Raw genomic sequence first — 19,374 nt, forward strand, 5'->3', positions numbered from 1 at the left:
GGTTTCCCTGTTGTACTAGCATAATGAGGAGATTGAGAGAGATCGTGAGATGGCCTCAGGTTTTGTGGCTCTTTTTCTCCATTTTGGTTGTGACTGATCGTCTGTAGTATTCAGCTAGACAATTGGTCAGACTAGGAGAAAACCTCAATAGTAAACTGGCATTTGAAACAGCACTTTTTGATCTCCGTTGCTGATAATGGAGAAAGTACTTTTAACATAGCGATACTGTGCATCGCTTTTGTAGGTGTGTTTGCATGGATGTGTTTTTGAATTTGCATTTTGTATTTGCGTTACATGCATTGGCAGACGCTTTATAAGGTATACATTTGATCAGTATGTGTGTTCCCTAAGATCAAACCCATAACTTTTACGCTGCTAATGCAGTGCTAAACCAGTTGTGTGTGAAGTTAGCTTAAGCTAAATTGTTAGCATAAAAAGTAATAAGCTTGTAAGCTCTGCTGCTGTAGCTTTAAGCACAAGCAACAGGAACATTTTGGTGTCCACAAGGTCTTGACATTGTCAACTTTATCAATCCAACAAGTAAATACCACAGTAATATCATTTTGACATGATTGATTTCATTCGATTATTTTTAACTAACCTTGTTACTGCATTAGTTTTCACTTTAGTACAAAAATGAATCACTCAATTAAATTGTGACTCCCAAGAAGTGGTAGCATGGTAGAATGATAAGTAAATTATTTGCTTAATTTTTTTCTTCAATGTTTCACATATGATAGTTAAGAATCTCCTTAATATAAAATAAGATAAAAAATTATATTTCCTTTAAATTATGGGAAATGTAAGATTATAAATACAGGCCAGAGCTTTTGCCAACCAAACATTATGTCACCTGTTTAATATTCATGAACCAACCTAATACGCTTTAAAATCCCCAAGTCTGACCATTTTCTGAAGGTTAAACCCCTCTTTTCGTTGATCATTTTCTTAAATATTATGTCATCATCCAACTCTGTTGAGCGCCAACTCCTGTTTTGTATTTAATTCATGGAAAGCATGCTTTTGTGTTCACTAAATAGTCTGCACTGTTAGAAACAAAATATTTACCGCAGTTGTCACTGGGCAAGTACCCTTACATGTCATAATCATGACATTTTATGTACATTTATGATAACTGTCATCATTTGTTCAATTGTTCAACTTGACATAATCCAATACATCATAACTTGTCATAAATCTTTCATAAACACGACATAGCAGAATTATTTTCAAACTTAAGAAACTACTTAGCTTTATGGGTTAACATTACATTAAACTGTCATTTAAATGTCATTAAGTGTTAATACTATATCAAATAATTTTAAATACCTTAACAAAATGCAACAGACACGTCAAACTATTATACTTAACTTTATGTATGTGCACAATACATAAAAAACTGACAACTAACAGAACTTGTTCTTTTTCACACAGAGGGTTCTGAAATTTTCTGACATAGAAGTAAAAACTAACAAAAAAATGCAATCAATTTAATTTAATTAACTTTGCAGCTATATGGACCCAACGGTGCATATGGCTTAACCCATTATTGTACTGTTTTCATATTAATTTAAGGTGAATCGGTCTCCAAATGAAATAAAATATAGTTTTATCAATTTTAATTATTATTATTATTATTATTATTATTATTATTATTATTATTATTATTATTATTATTATTATTGGATGATTGATTTTATTTGTTAAACACATGGAGGAAACTTAAAAAAACAATATGAACTGAAGAATCTTCATGACGCCGTTATAAAACTGTTTGACAGAGTATTAACACTTAATAACATTTAAATGACAAATTATATTTGTACCACTGTAGTTGAGGTCAAGAAAAATATTCATGACGCTGTTATAAAACTATATGGCAGAATATTAACACTTAATGACATTTTAATGACAAATTCAATTTGTATCACTGGTGTAAAGTGGTCAGTTATGTTGTCTTGGTAATGTCAAGTTGTCATAACAAGTTATGAATTATTGGTTAATGTCAAGTTGTCATAACAAAGACATCTCAAACAATGCAATCTTTGCATTAAAAATGACATAAATAAATGAATGACACTTAATGACAGTTGTCATAAACGTGCATAAAATCTCCTTCATGTTCATAGCATGTGTCATGTCATGATTATGAATGTGTCATGTCAATCATATGAATTCCTCTTCAAGTAAAGTGTTACCAAAGGTCCTAGTACTGTATCATTAAGTACAGATATGTATACATTTGGTACCAATATGTCAATTTGTAATATGTATGTTTGAGCACATTTACACCTGGTATTGAGATGCGCTTTGGTCTATTAAATTACAAGTGGACGAGAGAGATGCATGTTCGTTTACACCTGGTGTTTTAATTGGTCTTTTTTGTCCACTTTCGACCGTTTCTGTCCTGATTACTTTGAAGGGATCTGTACATCATGTTGAATAACAACACAAGCACCGGTACCCTGACATAATCTTTTTTCTCCTAGGAGTTTTTTCAAGCCCTAGAGAGTCAGGTGACATTGGCTTAACTTAGAACTATCTTCTATACGTTACATTATTACTATGCTCACTAGTACAGTTTAATCTTAGCCGCTGTACTCTGCTTCTTATGTTGTCCACCGATTTTTCTGTGTTTTCTCCTGCTTTTATGTAAAGCTGCTTGGAAACAATTAAACAATTGTGAAAAGCGCTATATAAATAAAATTGAAATGAAAGTTATTGCCCATAGACCATCCTAATCAGGACAAAAAGTGGACAAATGGGATTTAAACACCAAATGGGAATTAAACACCAGGTGTGAACGAACATGTGTTTCTCTCGTCCACTTGTGATCCAATCGACCAAAACGTATCTTAATACCAAGTGTACCTACATACATGTTGCTTATATAATATTGGAGCCCAGCTTGTGCTGAACACACTGTTATGGGATTTTTTGCCATTTTTGCCGTTTTTAAGGAACTGAAAAAAGCACAAATGTCAGTGTAGGTCAAAACTTCTCCAGGGCCCTAAAAACCCCTTTGACCCCAGAGGGTTAATGCTGAACATTTTGCTACCAATATAAGTTATAAAATGAAGTCTTTAAGTGCTAAGCTGTACTTTTTTAAAGGGTACAGCCTCAGTGACAGCTTGGGTACATATTTTGAACATATCGTACATATAAGCTTAGCGTACATATTTTTTTCTGACAGTGTGGTCTGAGAAAAGTAAATTTATTTACTACACCAATATAACCATTTTTCCTGTTTTCGCTGTCTCAGACAACTTCTTTAAGTCATTTTATGACTTTACAGCCCTGCTGGAAAAAGCAGCATACCAGCAAGACCAGCATATGTTGTGTTTTAGCTGGTGGTCACCAGCATACCAGCACCAAACCAACATGGACCAGCATGGAAATTATGCTGGTCTATGCTGGATTTTCCAGCGGAAAGCTAAGTGATTTAAGAATTGTTGTTTTGCCATCTGCTTCTCAGTTTTGTAAAGTGATAGTTTACCAAAAACTGAAACTTCTGTCAGTTTTTTACACTTATGTTGTTTCAAACCATATTTCTCATAAACAGTTTAGCACGATGAGAAATAGATCGAAAAAGTCTCAAAGGTGCACTGTTTAACTTTTAGAAGGATCGCTTGACAGAAATGCAATATAATATACATAACTATTTTATCAGTGGTGTATAAAGACCTTACATAATGAACTGTATTGTTTTTACAACCTGATCTCACGGAAATCCGTGTTATAGTCACAGAAAATTTGATCACTTTATCTGTGACCATGTCACGGAATTCAGCTTTTTTCTGTGTCACTCCCACGGATTTCTCGTTTCATTGTACAATTTTGTATTTTCTTACCATTGTCGCTTGGGGTTAGGGTTAGAATCACTTTCTTTTAAATTTTTAGACGTCCAAACCCCAACTCTTAACCCCAACTCAAGGCGAGAATATTTTTAAAATCGGATGAAAGAATGTAGAAACCAATAGATAAAAGTACATCCTACCATAAAAGTACATCCTAACGCAAACCCCAAATCTAACCCCAACCCAAAGCGACAGTGATTTAAAAACAGGAAATAAAACAATGAGAAAACAATACATAAAATGATACGAAAACTCTGTGGGAGTGACTCGGAAAAGACATCTGTGTTCCCATCGTGGAAAAAAAGCTGAATAAAGTGATACAATTTTGTGTGACTATAACACGGATTTCCATGAGATCATGTTGCATTTTTATTACCTTAGAATGAGCCGTTTTTATCTACATACGCCGCTGGTCATTTTGGAAGTCGCTGTCATGTTTCTACAGTAGCCATAAATGGACAAACTGTTCTACATAGCGTGTTTCATCCCTACTTTGTCTCAGACGACAACATGTTTGTCCTGTGGCAGCTACCGTATCTCATTGGATTTCAAAATTGAAAGCACTAGATGCCGCAAAAAACATACTGTACCTTTAATTTGCTCAATATTAACTCGTAACTGTTCAGCGGCTGCAGTGCTTACATTTATTCTTTATACACTACATGTATGTAGTAGTCCCTGGCATACCATAGACCTCGAATTGAAAATACGGATAACTGCAGTATACATGAATCACGTGCATCAAAATTCCTATTCAGTGTTCACAGTAAACCGACCGTTCGTGCCTTATACAGTGAGCAGATAGACTAGTTAAAATCCTAAATTATTGTACTCATGTCCCTCTGGCTTTTAAAACTCTATTTTACTCCCAAGAAAATCCCAGCTGGTCTTATTAATTTTGACATGCGATTACCCTTTGTCCTTCATGACAGTCTTTGGGATGTGACAGCTGTTATAATGTTGCAAAGTTTTAAATAAAATCACTACATAAACAGCAAGAAAGGTGGGGAGTTTAAAACACATCAGATATCTGACTCCCCCCACCACCACTCACAGTTAAAATCATGTTACAATAGTGTGCTAACCTCGTATTACAGTGTCAGTTTTATACCACTATTGTTTGGAGCTAAATGTAAAAAGCTGATGTTACCAAGTTATTGGTAACAATCATCAAAACAAAAGCATCATTGCTGCTGTTAAAGGCTTTTGTCATTGGTTGCATCCATGCATTTTGCCCGTTTGCCACTGGACTGTTTTGTACTCATTTTAGTGGCTCAACTGCACACATACACACACCGGCCCAGCTGTGACAGAGTCCCTGATTTAGGCGTGGGAGAGAAACGAGGCCATGCTGGTGCAGTAATAGCCTGGCCTCTGTAGTAATAATGTGCGTAGAGGAGAAAGAGAGAGATAGAAGAGGCTCAGCTTGAATAAAACGCCGGTCTCCGCCTCCAGTCAGCTGATAGATTTGTAGAAATCATCCAGTCACTATGAAGAAGTCAGTTAAGCCTTTGGGATCTTTTGCATTAAAAATCACACGTAGGCTACTCGCAGACACACAAACTGCACGTGTGAAATATGTGCACTGACAGCTCACCTAAAAAAAAGAAAAGCATCACTTATACAAGTATTCATCTTGTTGCAAGCTTGTATGTTTTTACTAACACTAAATATGCTTTTTTATATGTAACTTGAATAGTGACCAAATCTGTTCCCACATCCACTTTAATTGCATGAAAAAAGAAAAGTTAGATATTTTGCACAAATTAAGTTATAGAAAATGACATAACAGTGAATAAATGACACAATTGTTTCTTTTATATTTGGGTAAACAATCCCCTTAAATCCATATATAGTACCTACTCTCTTCTGCCATGCATGCACGCCTACATTTTAATATAGACCATCTCATTATTTCCTCACAACACAGTTTCACCCTCGTTCTATTTTTTCTCCTCTCTTCTACACATACTATCACTCATTGCACCAGGCTAAAAATAACCACCCCAGTTCTGGACATCCCAGATGCTGACATCACCAGTCCCACTCCATGCAGGATTTGCATGGGATGATTGAGAAGAGAATGAGAGCATGAGAAGAGGGAGGGAGAAACGGATGGAGAACGATAAGGCCGTGGAAATAGGACTTCAGCTACTGCACACAGTATTGAGACTGTGCTATGATCCCCATTTTCGGGCTGTCCTATATAGCGATATTTGACCTTTCCATCGTTTGGCAAAGAACGCTGGTCTCCATCTTGTTCCAGGCAGGGGGTTATTCACAAATGCTTAAAGTAATATGGCAGGCTGTGAGTGTGCATATAGTTATATCCTTTTTTTATCTTAATACGACTGTGTTCTTGTGTTTGACTGGAAGTGGGTCATACAGTGAGTCTAACGGGACCACCATGAGAATTCAGTTCTGCCTCCTCCCCCTGCTTCTCTGTTACAACCTTTTGCCATTACACTGCTTGAAAGTCAGGACCAAAGGACTCTAAACTGTTGACTGTCATTGTAGGATGAAGTAAAGTTTACTGTAGTTTCCCACAGACCGGCAACTGTGTCATGCCTATTGCATACAAAACAGCAAAGCATTTTCTCAACCTGGCATAATGTAACCTGAAGTGTTTTACTTTTTATCAATCGATTAGAATAAAATGTGTGTGGTTGATGGCTTTAGATCATTGAAAGCTACTCTCAGTTTTGTTTGAGGTACTTACCAGCAAGTTAACAAAATATCCACAAGCAGAACTATGACTAACTATACTGTATGAAGCAGCCTGCACAAATTTGTACACTTTACATTTTCTACTATTTTTCATTATCTTCACTACTTTAATCATCTAACTTTTTCTTGCTAAAATGTTTCTGATAAATGACATGGAAAACAATGCAAAGTGTTGTTGGACTTTACATTGGACAGTTTAAATGCACAGTTCTTGGTCAGAAAGATAAAATGCATCAGGTCTGATTGTTTGAAGTTTATTGTAACGTATATGCTTCTGGTGCAGTAGTTAAGAGTATCTTGCAGTTCAGCCCTTTGACCTTCAAAAATAACCAGATGAGTAAAAAACATGGTTGAATTATGTTATAGGGACTAAAATTTGTTGTGGGATTGCATGCAAATTGCCACCAAAACATAAACACTATGAGGCGCTTTTCCAGACAAAGCTTAAAGGTTGAGTGTGTAAATTTTAGCGGCATTTAGTGGTGAGGTTGTGAATTGCAACCCATGGCTCAGTCCACTGCTCTTTCCTCGCCTTTGAAATGCATAGAGAAGCTAAAGTAGCCACCACCGGAAAAACATGTCATAGACGGAGACAATTGAGGGCTTCTTTAGAAACATGGCGGCACAAAATGGCGACTTCCACGTAAGGGGGCCCTCGGTGTATGTAGATAAAAATGTCTCATTCTAAGGTAATAAGCACATAACGGTTCATTATTAAAAGGTTTTTATACACCCCTTATAATATAGTTTTGTATATTATTTAGCATTCCTGTCAAGAGATCTTTTTAAAAATTACACACTGCACCTTTAAAATGCACCTATTTCATTGCTAAAAAACAACATTATTTTGTGTATTTGGTATAATACAATGTGTTTGGGTGGTTTATGGTTAACTCTTTTGGCCGCCATTGACGAGATATCTTGTCAATTAAGAGAAAACGCTTCCCCGCCAATGACGAGATTTTCCGTCTTTCCGCAATACCGCTATTATAATACTTCCGCAACTTATACAACCCGGAAGTAGCGCCTCACGTGAAAGAGAAAGAACTCTGTTTATGTTTTAAAGATCTCTCTGCATCTAATCTCTATCAAAAGTCCTTCGCAAAAATATAATTATCTCAGCTTTTTGCTCAAAATTGGGTGTTTTTGAAGAAAGGTGATTACAAGAGAACTACTGAAGGTAGGATGAAACTTTTTTTTGTTTGAAAGCAGAGGGTCTGTTCTTTCATATTGTTATTCATATCTTTCATTTTGTATTGATATATTGTTTGTTTATATATTTAAAGAAGAACATTTTCTGGAAGGCATTAAACTTTTGTGAAAATCATGAAAAATGCTGGCGCTGGCTGGCAACTTTTTTTAAAAACGCTGGCGGGGAAAGAGTTAAAAACACATTATTTTCCACATACCATTCATTTTTGTAGCTCCAGATTTCACTCTCTTCCTGAAATGCACGGATTTGAAAATCGCTGTGTCCCTGATTGGCCAACTAATCAGTACTTTGTGATTGGTCTGAATACCTCTGACGTCAGCCGGAAATGTGACGCTCCTTACCATGTTTTGGGTCCTTACCATGTACAGGCTATGAGTCTGAAGCGGGAGGAATTATGATAATGTCGGTCTTGTCTACATCACCAATCCCAGGAAGTAAACTGTTGCCTGCAATCCGTGTGTTTGTTGTAGTCCAATAAAAGAGATTTACGTTGGATATGATAACTCGCGTCATCGTTTACTTTGGGGTATGTACCTTTTGCATATCGTAAACATGTACGAATAATACACACTTACACACCAAAGGAAATTTAAATACGTGAATCGGACAACATGCGATCTTTAAGTCTTACCGTGGGTTCACAGCAGCCGCGTTTGAGGCGTCAAAATCGCGTCTACCGCATCTAGTTTGCCACTTAAACATTTTGAATGCATTTGCGCATCTAGAGCGAATGCATTCAAAATGCATGGAAAAAGCAAGCATTTTGTCCCTACGTTGTCTTAGATGATGACATATTTGTCCTGTGGCAGGTACCGTAGCTCATTGCGTTTCGAAATGATGGTTGGTTGCAATTCGCAAAAAAACACATTACACTTTTAATGTGTGAACTTTTTACATTGTCCCTTTACCACAATTTTTTTACATTTCGCTAAATTTGCTTTGACATACATGTATTTGACAGATGCTTTGGATGAGCGATTAAAAATCGAAGGTATAGTTTCTATCTGTGTATGAGAGCGCCTTGGGATCTAACCCATCTTTGCCCTGCTAACACAGTGCTCTACCAATTATCATGCAGATTTAACCCCACATTTCATTAAGAAAACTTTTTGGTGGCATCACCTTCTGCTGGTATGGGTGCTTAATTATACAGTACACTATTGTAGGTTGTATTTGAGTGAAGTGATGCTAATCCTACAGTATACTGTTGCATGGGCTGGATGATATGTTTCCATGATCTCCATGCAGCTTACAGCACACCTGTAACATTTATAATCTGCATCTCTAGAGATCATGTGGGGTTAAAAGTTATTTTCTTTGACTGCATATTTTTGGAGAAAAATGTTTGATATATTACTAATCAAGGTAATTTATGAAACACCTTTATGGTTGAAATAAGTTAAGTAAATATACGGCCTCAGTTCAGGTCAATTGAATGTAAGTCATATAATTTCATTGTAGAAGAGAACTCTCTTTAGAGGATGGCCTGCTTTTGGCAAGGGCTACACTCTTGCCCTGACTAAATTTGGATTCCAGTTCCACAGCATCTGCCTCAAAGGCAAATTTCTCAGAATATCGGGACCCTCTGTTTTTACCTTTTGTTGTATTATGGGGCTCTCTTTGTATGCTCAGGAATTATTCACAAAAGTGTTTTAAAGAGCAACTATGGTCCGATTCAGGATTTTACATTTCCTTTGGTGTGTAAGTGTGTGTTAACGATATGCAAAAGGTACATACCCTAAAGTAAACGATGACGCGAGTTATAATCTCCAACATAAATCTGTTTTCTTGGACTACAACAAACACATGGATTGTAGTCACTGTTGATGTAGACGGCCGACATTATCATAATTCCTCCCACTTCGGACTCACAGCCTGTAAGTTAACTCCTGTTAGCATTGAATTATGAGCGAATCTTTCAAACATGGTAAGGAGCGTCACATTTCCGGCTGACGTCAGAGGCATTCAGGCCAATCACAACGTACAGATTAGCTGGCCAATCAGGGACACATCGCTTTTCAGATCGATGTTTGAGCGTTTGAGGAAAGCAGTATATCTGGAACTACAAAAATGTACGTTATGTTGAAAACAATGTGTTTTTGAGCTATAAACCACGCAAACACATTGTATTATACCAAATACATCATATAATAATGTGTTTTTCTAACAATGAAATAGATGCACTTTAGCAACTGCAGTCGGGATCTTTTATGTTTACATATATTTGTGTTGCAACGAAAGTGAAGGTTGATAACTTTAAAGGCAGGGTCCGTGATTTCTGAAAGCCAATGATGACATTTGAAATCACCTAAACAAACACGCCCCTACCCCAATAGAATCTGGAGCTTCTTTTGATTGACCCGCCCCACACATACGCAACCCAGGCAACAATGTCAGTTAGTAGACACGCCCCTTACTGCTGATTGGCTACAAAGTGTTTTTCAAAAAACGCATTATGAATGCAGCAAAACAATTCTCCTGGACCATATATTTAGATCATTTTATTTAAAAGAAAAATGATTTTAATTTATGTAGCAGCCTGTCTTTATTCTCTTTCAATAGCAGATAATCCAAGTGTAAATTTGGGTTTTTCAGAGGGCTGGTTTTGTACTCTGTTTTGACAGAAGCTAGCCAGACCAGTCAATAGCATAACGTAGACTGCCATTGATTTTATCTCATAGTGACCTTGGATGCTGACAAACAACAGGACACAAAAAAAGTACATACTGAACTTGATATGGGGGAACGAAGTTAGAATTTGTCTATATTTATTAGCAGAAATGATTGCGTTTGAAATGTTTCGATGAGATGCTTCTTAAACTAATTTTGCATGGTATGACAGTGCTAGTTGCATATGACGCAGATTGGCAGGATGAAAGTGTGTCAGTGCTCTGGAGTGTAGTGGCCTACGGTTCGTTAGCACTCAGTTGAGGCACAGCTAGGCTAGGCTAGCTTTAAATGAACGTTAAGCAATGAAAATAACTTGTGATTTAATACTAACAATTTACTTTCTACTGCATACTGTTATTAGCATTAATCTTATGTTCATTGTGTGTTTGCATTGGTACATTTTGATGCAGAGCTGAACTTAATACAATACAACTGCCCAAACTGACTTAAAGGAATAGTTCACCCAAAAATGAAAATAATGTCATTTATAAACTCTCATGTTGTAATAAACCTGTATACATTTCTTTGTTATAATGAACACAGGGAGATATTTTAAGGAATGTTTGTTACCAAACCGATCAGAGGCCCCATTGACTCCCATAGTATTTTTATCCTACTATGCAAGTCAATGGGGCCTTTATAGGAGCAAAGAAACTCATACAGGTCCGCAACAACACGAGGGTAGGAAAATGATGACAGGATTTTGATTTTTGTTTGAACTATCCCTTTAATAAGACTTTGCATAGATTTAAATATTTACTGGTGGGTCCCCATTCCCGCTCCTGACAGCCAGTATATAATGCAAAAGTGATGATCGTGAACCATTAATAACAACACAATTCTGTCTGTAGGTGAAAATCTTAAGTTTCATCTATATTTTAGTGAGTTAGTCTAAAGCAGTGGTTCTCAAACTTTTTTAGCGTGCGGCCCCCCTTGTGTACCGTGCCATTTCTTGCGGCCCCCCAAAGAAAATTTATGACAAATTTGTTCTAAAATGTAACATTTGAATTAAACAAAACATATTAAATTATTCAAAGTAGGGCTGTTGGTTAGTAGCCTTATATTTTTTTGGTTTAATTACACAGAATTCATGATAAATTAATGTATTTTATAAAATCTCATAAAACTGGGGCCCCCCTAGCACCATCTCGCGGCCCCCAGTTTGAGAACCACTGGTCTAAAGTATTTTACAATTTAAGACATAAAAACAAGATTTGATGCACGACCCAACATTCATGTGATGAATGACACCATATAAGATTCCCTTTCATTACCAAGATGCTACTTCCATACTTTATAGCAAATGAAAATCAGTAGGCGGGGCTAGGAGTATAGGAGTAAGATTTTGAAGTCTGCATTCAATGGAAACTTTACAATCCTGCGAGCCCCTGGAGGAGTCACCCAATAAAGAATAAGAAGGAGAGGCTTTGTCAAATGTTGGATAGCATGCTCTGTTCAAATGTAAATAAGGAAAACGGTTGTTAAATTGTGCTTGATTGACATCAATGGCTCACCTTTTGTTATGACAAAGTCACGTGAAGTAGGCCTATCACATGGCAGCTGTAGTATGTCCGTAATTCATTTATACTCTCCATATTCATACTATATACTATATAGTATATAGAAAGTACTGTTTTAATGGTCAACGAGTATGTAGTTCATCAAATTCAGCATGTACGGTACAAGGGTGCGGTTTCGGACGCAGGGACTATAGTGTAGCCAAAGATTTATTGAAGGTTTTTTTTGGTCTGAAAAAATTTGTTTTGTTGTCACCTTAGCCTGCGAATTTAAAGATATTGGTCTTCCCTCATTCATGTAGATAGGACTTGGTCTTGCTAGACCAATTGAAAGGCGTTGGAAGTGTGTCTGACTAGTGCGAGAGTTTCCTTAAAGGGACACTCCACTTTTTATGACTATAGACGGTTTCATCGGACGCACGTGATACAAGTCTGGATCCGAACCTTACTTCCGGTTTCGTTTTTTTAATGGTCTGACTGGTTGCTAAACTGATCTCTTGAACAAATGCCTCGTCGAAAATAACAAATGTTTTGGTTTCCTAGGTAATCTATGTGTTGTTTTTTTGCTTGTTATATAAATAAACTACGTTTAAAGAACTTTGTTGTTATTTATTCTTAGCGGAGTTTACCGGAAGTTACGTGCGGATCCCGACAGCCGTTTGTTTATGTTGTTACTGCTAAATTGGTTTATAGGAACTATAATTTCATTCTGGCGTAATAATCAAGGACTTTGCTGCCGTAACATGGCTGCATGAAGCGCAATGATATTACGCAGCACCTTTTACATAGGCTGTAAATATATAGCTGATGTAACCAAAGATGCGTTTAGGCTTATTGAAGCCTCCGATTTACTGACATTTGTGACATGAATACAAGTAAACAAGGCCCAAGTCTGTTCACCAACTTGTTTCAGTCCTGTTAGTCATCAGTCTGGTGACCCTAATCCATTACCTACCCATCAGAGAGAGGTAGAGAAATAAAGAGAGAGAGAGAGAGAGAGAGAGAGAGTCTGTGTGGGTGTATTTTATGGGTGGAGTTGAACTAGTTCAAAGCTGCTTGGCTGCCATATGGGACGTGATGTAATTGTGGGTGTGCAGTACGTGTGGGAGAGGATGTCAGTGATACTATGTAGCTTGATGTATAGAGATATCATCTAGAAAGTCTATATGAAGTATAGGGTTTATCCGCCGTTTAATATAGCAGGATAAGACTAGTGTTTATGGCCATTCAGCATAAATCAATATATGTACGTCAGCAACTCAAATCAAAACAGGTTTTTTATACTTCAAAGGCATTATAGTTTTGTTAGTTATTTTCAAGCCTAAATGGAGCTGAGAAACTCCATTTTGCCTCAATTTCTGCAGAATTGAGGCATATGTTTGTTTATTAAAGGAATATTCCACTTTTATTAAAAAAATCCTGATAATTTACTCACCCCCATGTCATCAAATTTGTTTATGTCTTTCTTTCTTTGTTCAGTCGAGAAGAAATTAAGTTTTTTGAGGAAAACATTCCAGATGTTTCTCATTTTAATGGACTTTAATGGACCCCAACACTTTACAGTTTCATTACAGTTTAAAATTGCAGTTTCAACGCAGCTTAAAAGGGCTCTAAATGATCCCAAACGCGGCATAAGGGTCTTATCTAGTGAAACTATTGTCTTTCTCAGCAGGGCCGGTTTTTGCTATGGGCAATGTGGGCGAACGCCCAGGGCGCAATCTATGTGAGGGCGCACGAGCGCACTCAAAAAAAAAAAAAATCCAAGCGTTTTTTTAGACAAACGCTCATTTCCATCTCAAGTTAGTGCTAAGAGTCATACACAGGTTGTGTGCGTGTCAGAAGAGGCACGGGAGAAAGGGGCGGGGAAACAGCTTGCGACTGCAAAACGCTCGCTCGCCTTAAGGGGGGCGAGTGAGGGATAGACTGATCCCAGACCAGAGGCCATACAACACAAACTGCTGCGTCTGCTTCCAAAATCATTTTATTTTTCATTCCTAAAATTAACATAGACCCATATACCTACGAACATGTTATCAATTGGATTTTGTGAGAAAAAAAATCTGTAGAGTCAGTCGTGACACCGGTTGATTGACGGGCGAACGGACGTTGTTGTTGGCAAAATGTAATGCAAAGTTAATGATGTCGAGTCTTCATCATCATGGATCAAATTAAAAGACCAAAGAAGCCATAAGTTCCCCAGATCAGAAAAATAAGAAAAGAAGATGAGGAAAAATGGGCAAAAGATAAAGGTATGCCGATTTCTACGAGCTAATGTTATTTATATTAGCCTCGCTCTCTTGCTAATATGTTGCTATTAGCCACAGATCACGACTGTTTTTTTGTTTTGTTTTAGTTTTGCTGAACTAGCAACTATTAGAATTGAGGCACCATGTCATGCAACTACATTCACCCATAGGCAACACACAGTCTAGTTTGTGTTTGCAACACAACAAGTGCAAACTCACACAGACCTCCTGACTGTGTCATTTTTTATTGCTATACGCTATATGTGAACTTAAATAACTTCTAATATAAATTGACATGCCATTTTGTAAGCTACACAGTGATATAGCTTTTTAAATAATTTGTAGTGTATGCTTAGCATTTGTTAACATCCTATAAACTAATAAAATGTGTGTTATGGTCATTTTAATTGGGTAACTGATGCATGTGTGATGTAAGTGTATCTAACTTACATATTGGATCTTAATTGTAAATTCAGGGGCATTTCTGAAATATTTTGAAGTTAGAGCACCCACTGGCAAAAATTAGGTGTCAGATACTTCAACAGCAGCCACAGACATGGTTGTGGAGTCTGATGAGGAGAGTGTGTGTGTGTTTATATACTGTATTACATTTATTTATCTTGTTTTTCTCTGTTCTTGTTACCTCTTTGTATTTAAGATTATATATAATAAAATAATACATGTTGGTGGCGGGATTTGGGGGTAATTCTTTTTTTTCTGGGGGCGGCCAAGGGATGGTTCGCCCAGGGCGTAAATCTAGCCAGGACCGCCACTGTTTCTCAGCAAGAAAAATAAAAAATAAGCACTTTTAAACCACAACATCTCATCTTGCAATGGCCGTGTCTTGCGCCAGCACTACTTGGCATAAGCACGTCGAAAGATCACATGTCACATATGTGAAACGCACATTTGCGGACCATTTTAAATAATAAACTGACACAAATACATTGATTAATATAATTTCACATACAACAACGTAGAAACGGTCCTCTTTCTTCACACCTGTAAACACTGGAGCGGTAGTTTCGCATGCGTAATATGTAAGGTTGCGCTGACGCATCACACAGCTACTGCAAGCGAAAAATGGTTTAAAAGTACATATTTTTATTTAATGACAATAAGACCCTTATGCCTCGTTTGGGATCATTTAAAGCCCATTGAAGCTGCGAATTTAAACTGCATCGAAACTGAGGTCCAATAAAGGAATGTTTTCCTCAAAAAACTTCATTTCCTCTTGACTGAACAAAGAAAGACATCAACATTTTGGATGACATGGTGGTGAGTAAATCATCAGGATTTTTATGAAAGTGGAAATCCTTTATCATATTTTTTTTATTTTGAAACTGCATTTACCTACCAAACAGATTGTAAAACTTTCACATAAACATATTCACATTATTCTGCAAAAATCCCCAGATTTTTTTCTTTTTTTTTTTACAAAAATTAGTGCAGAAAATGCTGATTTTGAACATATTTTGTCTGGACCTTGATTCTTCACTGTGGTCCAAATTAAGCAGAAGTGAGCTCATAAAGAAGTAGCGTGGAGAAAATGGACAGTGTCTCTCTGCTACCTAGTAATATCTAGTTGTAGTTTGGCTATATACAAAATTTGTCAATGCATTTTTTTTTTTTTGCATTTGCAGATCTAGCACAAACTAATTTTGTATGCATACAATAAAAAATTAATTGTTTGTTTAGGTAGCCCATATTTAAAATTGTTAATGCAATGTTTGTCAAAGGCAAGGCACACACTTTCATGTTTTGGAATTGATATAAGAATACAGAATAAGGTTAAGGTTGTTCCCTGAATAGTTTTTTGCATTTTAAGTAATAAGGTAAAGTACGTTGTGTATGGATGTTGCATCTGTTTGCAATAAGCTATAAGGGTGGACATTTTTCTGTGCAAAAATGTGACCCTTTTGTGAAAACCAGGCTAAAGTCTTCTAATCTAATTATGAGATTAGAAGCATCATAGAAGTTTGATTTTAAAGGCGCTCTAAGGGAATCTGTGCGACGTCAATTTTTGTTGATGTTTGAACTATTTTCAAACAAACGAAGCAAAGCTAACTCCTCCCCCTCCCTCTACCTTCCGTGCTTTCATGAACGCGCCCAACCCCCACCCCCAAATCTTTCTTGTCGTTTATTGGCTGGAACACTTTGTTGTGTTTCGTGGTGCTAGGTTTGGCCACTGTGTTGTTAATGCCGTTTGTGGAGCCTGGGCTGTCTACAGAGATTGCGTTTTTTACAGTTTGATCAGCAGTCAGGTAGCAAGCAGATAGTGAGGAGATGTTTGCTGTATGTAACAAAAAAATGTTATGGTCTAAAACGCGTGAATTCGCTTAGAGCACCTTTAATCATTGATTTTACATTGATTTCAATATTTGAATGACCTTACTCAGTCAATATTAAAGATATAAAGCTATAATTTTTACAGAATGTTCTTTACGTTATGTAGGATGTTTTAAAGGTGCAGTGTGTAATTTTTTGAAGGATCTCTTGACAGAAATGCAAAATAATATACAAAACTAAATTATCAGGGGTGTATAAAGACCTTTCATAATGAACTGTTATGTGTTTATTGCTTTAGAATGAGACGTTTTATCTACATACACCGAGGGTCCCCTTACATGGAAGCCGCCATTTTGTGCCTTCATGTTTCTACAGAAGCCCTTAACAGACAAACTTTTTTACTAAGTTGTCTCCAACAATGAAATGTTTGTCCAGTGGCGGCTACCAGAGCTACTCCGTGTTTTAACAGCAAGAGGTGAGCATTGGACTGAGCCGTTGGTTGCAATTCACAACCTCACCACTAGATGCCGCTTAAATTTACACACTGCGCCTTTAATGTAGAAAATAGTAAATCACAAAAATGACTTAAGCTGGGTTTTCACAAGCAGTGTCACAAATGTATCTGTGTTTCCCTGTGATTTATTTACTTGGTGAAGAGAGAAAAATTTCACTGATATACCTTTTCAGACATCATAAACAGCTAGTTTGGTTCTGCGGACACTACATTTGTTGAATTATTTTGTTCCTGTAAGCATTAGGGTACACTTTAAAAATGCTGGGTTATTTTCAACCTAGCATTGGGTCAAAAAGGGACGAGCCCAGCTCGTTGGGTTGTAATTTAAAATATGCTGGGTTGTTTCAATACAAAATCCTGCGTTGTTTTAACCCATTGTTGAGTCAAACATAAACATTTTCTGGGTTTATTTAACACAACGGCTGGGTTAGTCCCTTTTTGAGCCAAATTCAACCCAGCATTTTTTAGAGTTTCAGTCAGAAGAGGAGCGACAACTATGTGTGTACATAAAGTTAGCTTCCCAGTACTGAAAAAAAGAAACTGTTTATATATGTATAAATGTATTTTTTGGCCAGTTTTTGCCTTTATTTAACAGTGAGTTTAGGAGAGGACAGGAAAGTACGGGGAGGAGAGAGGGGTATTGACCACAGGCCGAGAATCGAACTCGGGTCGCTGAAAGTGTGAAAGCCCCACGTCTAAGCGCTGCCCACTACACCATCGGCTCCGACAAAAAGAAACCGTTTAATAATCCTTTATGGATTGATAGTAATGTGGTTTACAGTTTCACACATGTGGTTAAAATAATTTGATTTGTAGTCCTGCTCTTGGTTTGCTATCACAGAGGCCTTCTCAGAGTAAACACCTAGCACAAGTGGTAAGCATGGCCCATACAATAGGGCTCCAAGGGTAATGTTGGCCACATTTGGTGTGTACAAGCAAACACTTTTTTTCTGGTTTGTTGTCATGGAGACGGATCTTTGGTGTCCTCTCCCACAAAAAATGAGGTCACCTCTCGTTCAGTGGGCAGCTGTGAGGATTTAGGTAAAGGCTCTTTCTTTTTCTTTTCTTTGTAGTTTGTAGGTAGCACTAACAAAGAACAAGATGTGCTTGAGATACGAGCAAACAAATATATGATTAATCGTCAATTTTGGACTGTTTAGATTACATTATCGTTTAGATTTGCACAACAAACATACTGCGATACCTTATTCAACAGAAGCACTTTTTTATTTCGGTTATCTATTGGAATCTTAGTTTTATTCTCATACTGTTTAGGAAAAAATTGTGGTTGTAGTTTTTAATGAGCAAACATTTTATGTGAATATAAATCAGCTACAAAATGACAATTTAATAACTCATACAGAAAGCCACAAGCTTGTGTTTTACATATCAAATAGCTATCAAATCTGTACCCCACTAAACCTTATTCACTCGCACCCATTCTATGTGAGATGTTTACATCATAGATCACCAAGGAGATTAGTCAGGTGACCAAACCTCCATCTTCTCTCTGTGGTGTGGTCGCACCCCTGAATTGATTGAGCATTTTCAGATGCCAGTTAGGCTCGAAAATTGGCCTTATTATCTCACATCGGGATCAAATTATTCTGGGATGCAGATGGAATAATGTTTTTTGGATGAGCATTTGTTTGATGTTTAAAACGTGTTGAATAATTAAGGTGGATTAAACTGCTTTAGAAAACCCAAAGTTAGAGAACAGAAATTTAGGTGCGAATAAAGCATGCATAGCAATAAAACATTTTTGCTGATTACCCACAATTTGGTTTAGTAAGTTTTGGATTCCTGCCTCCATCTAGTGTTGCTTCGGACAAACTTCTACCTGAGTTTAACAAGGCTATGAGGATGATGTCATTTACAGTTTGAGATACTTGAGTTAAATATAGGCTATTTATTATATTTATTTATTTTTTTTCTCTTGTTGGTGTTATGCATATTAGCCTTTTCCTGTTTATCATCAGCCCATCTAAATCATCCATAGGTACTGTTGCATTCTGTACATTACAGTACAGAATAATTTTACAGTAACAATATTTATATACGATTAGTCAGATAAATTGTGAAATATCTGACCTTTAGTCAGACTACTTCACGCAAAATCTAATGTAGAGGAATCGTAAAATGACAGGCTAGTGTTATTGTGTTTGGCAAACCAGGAATGAAGATTTTTTGTTATTAAATCACTTTCTTAACTTACAATATGATTTCTGCCGACCACTTTCACATATTTATCTGCGTAAAAACTTTTACTAAAAAGTAAACAACAGCACAATAAAATTGCTTACTGAAGGAATAATTAAAAAAAGCAAAAGAGAAAAATACG

At 36.7% G+C, this 19,374-nt stretch overlaps 1 protein-coding gene across 3 annotated transcripts in view; it reads left to right on the forward strand.

The window, feature by feature from the left end:
• stox2a (storkhead box 2a) overlaps positions 1-19,374 on the forward strand; it is a 68,543-nt gene that overhangs the window by 24,822 nt on the left and 24,347 nt on the right. The window lies entirely within an intron of this gene.

This window comes from Misgurnus anguillicaudatus, chromosome 3 (assembly GCF_027580225.2).
Source record: "Misgurnus anguillicaudatus chromosome 3, ASM2758022v2, whole genome shotgun sequence".
Classification (NCBI taxonomy): Eukaryota; Metazoa; Chordata; class Actinopteri; order Cypriniformes; family Cobitidae; genus Misgurnus; species Misgurnus anguillicaudatus.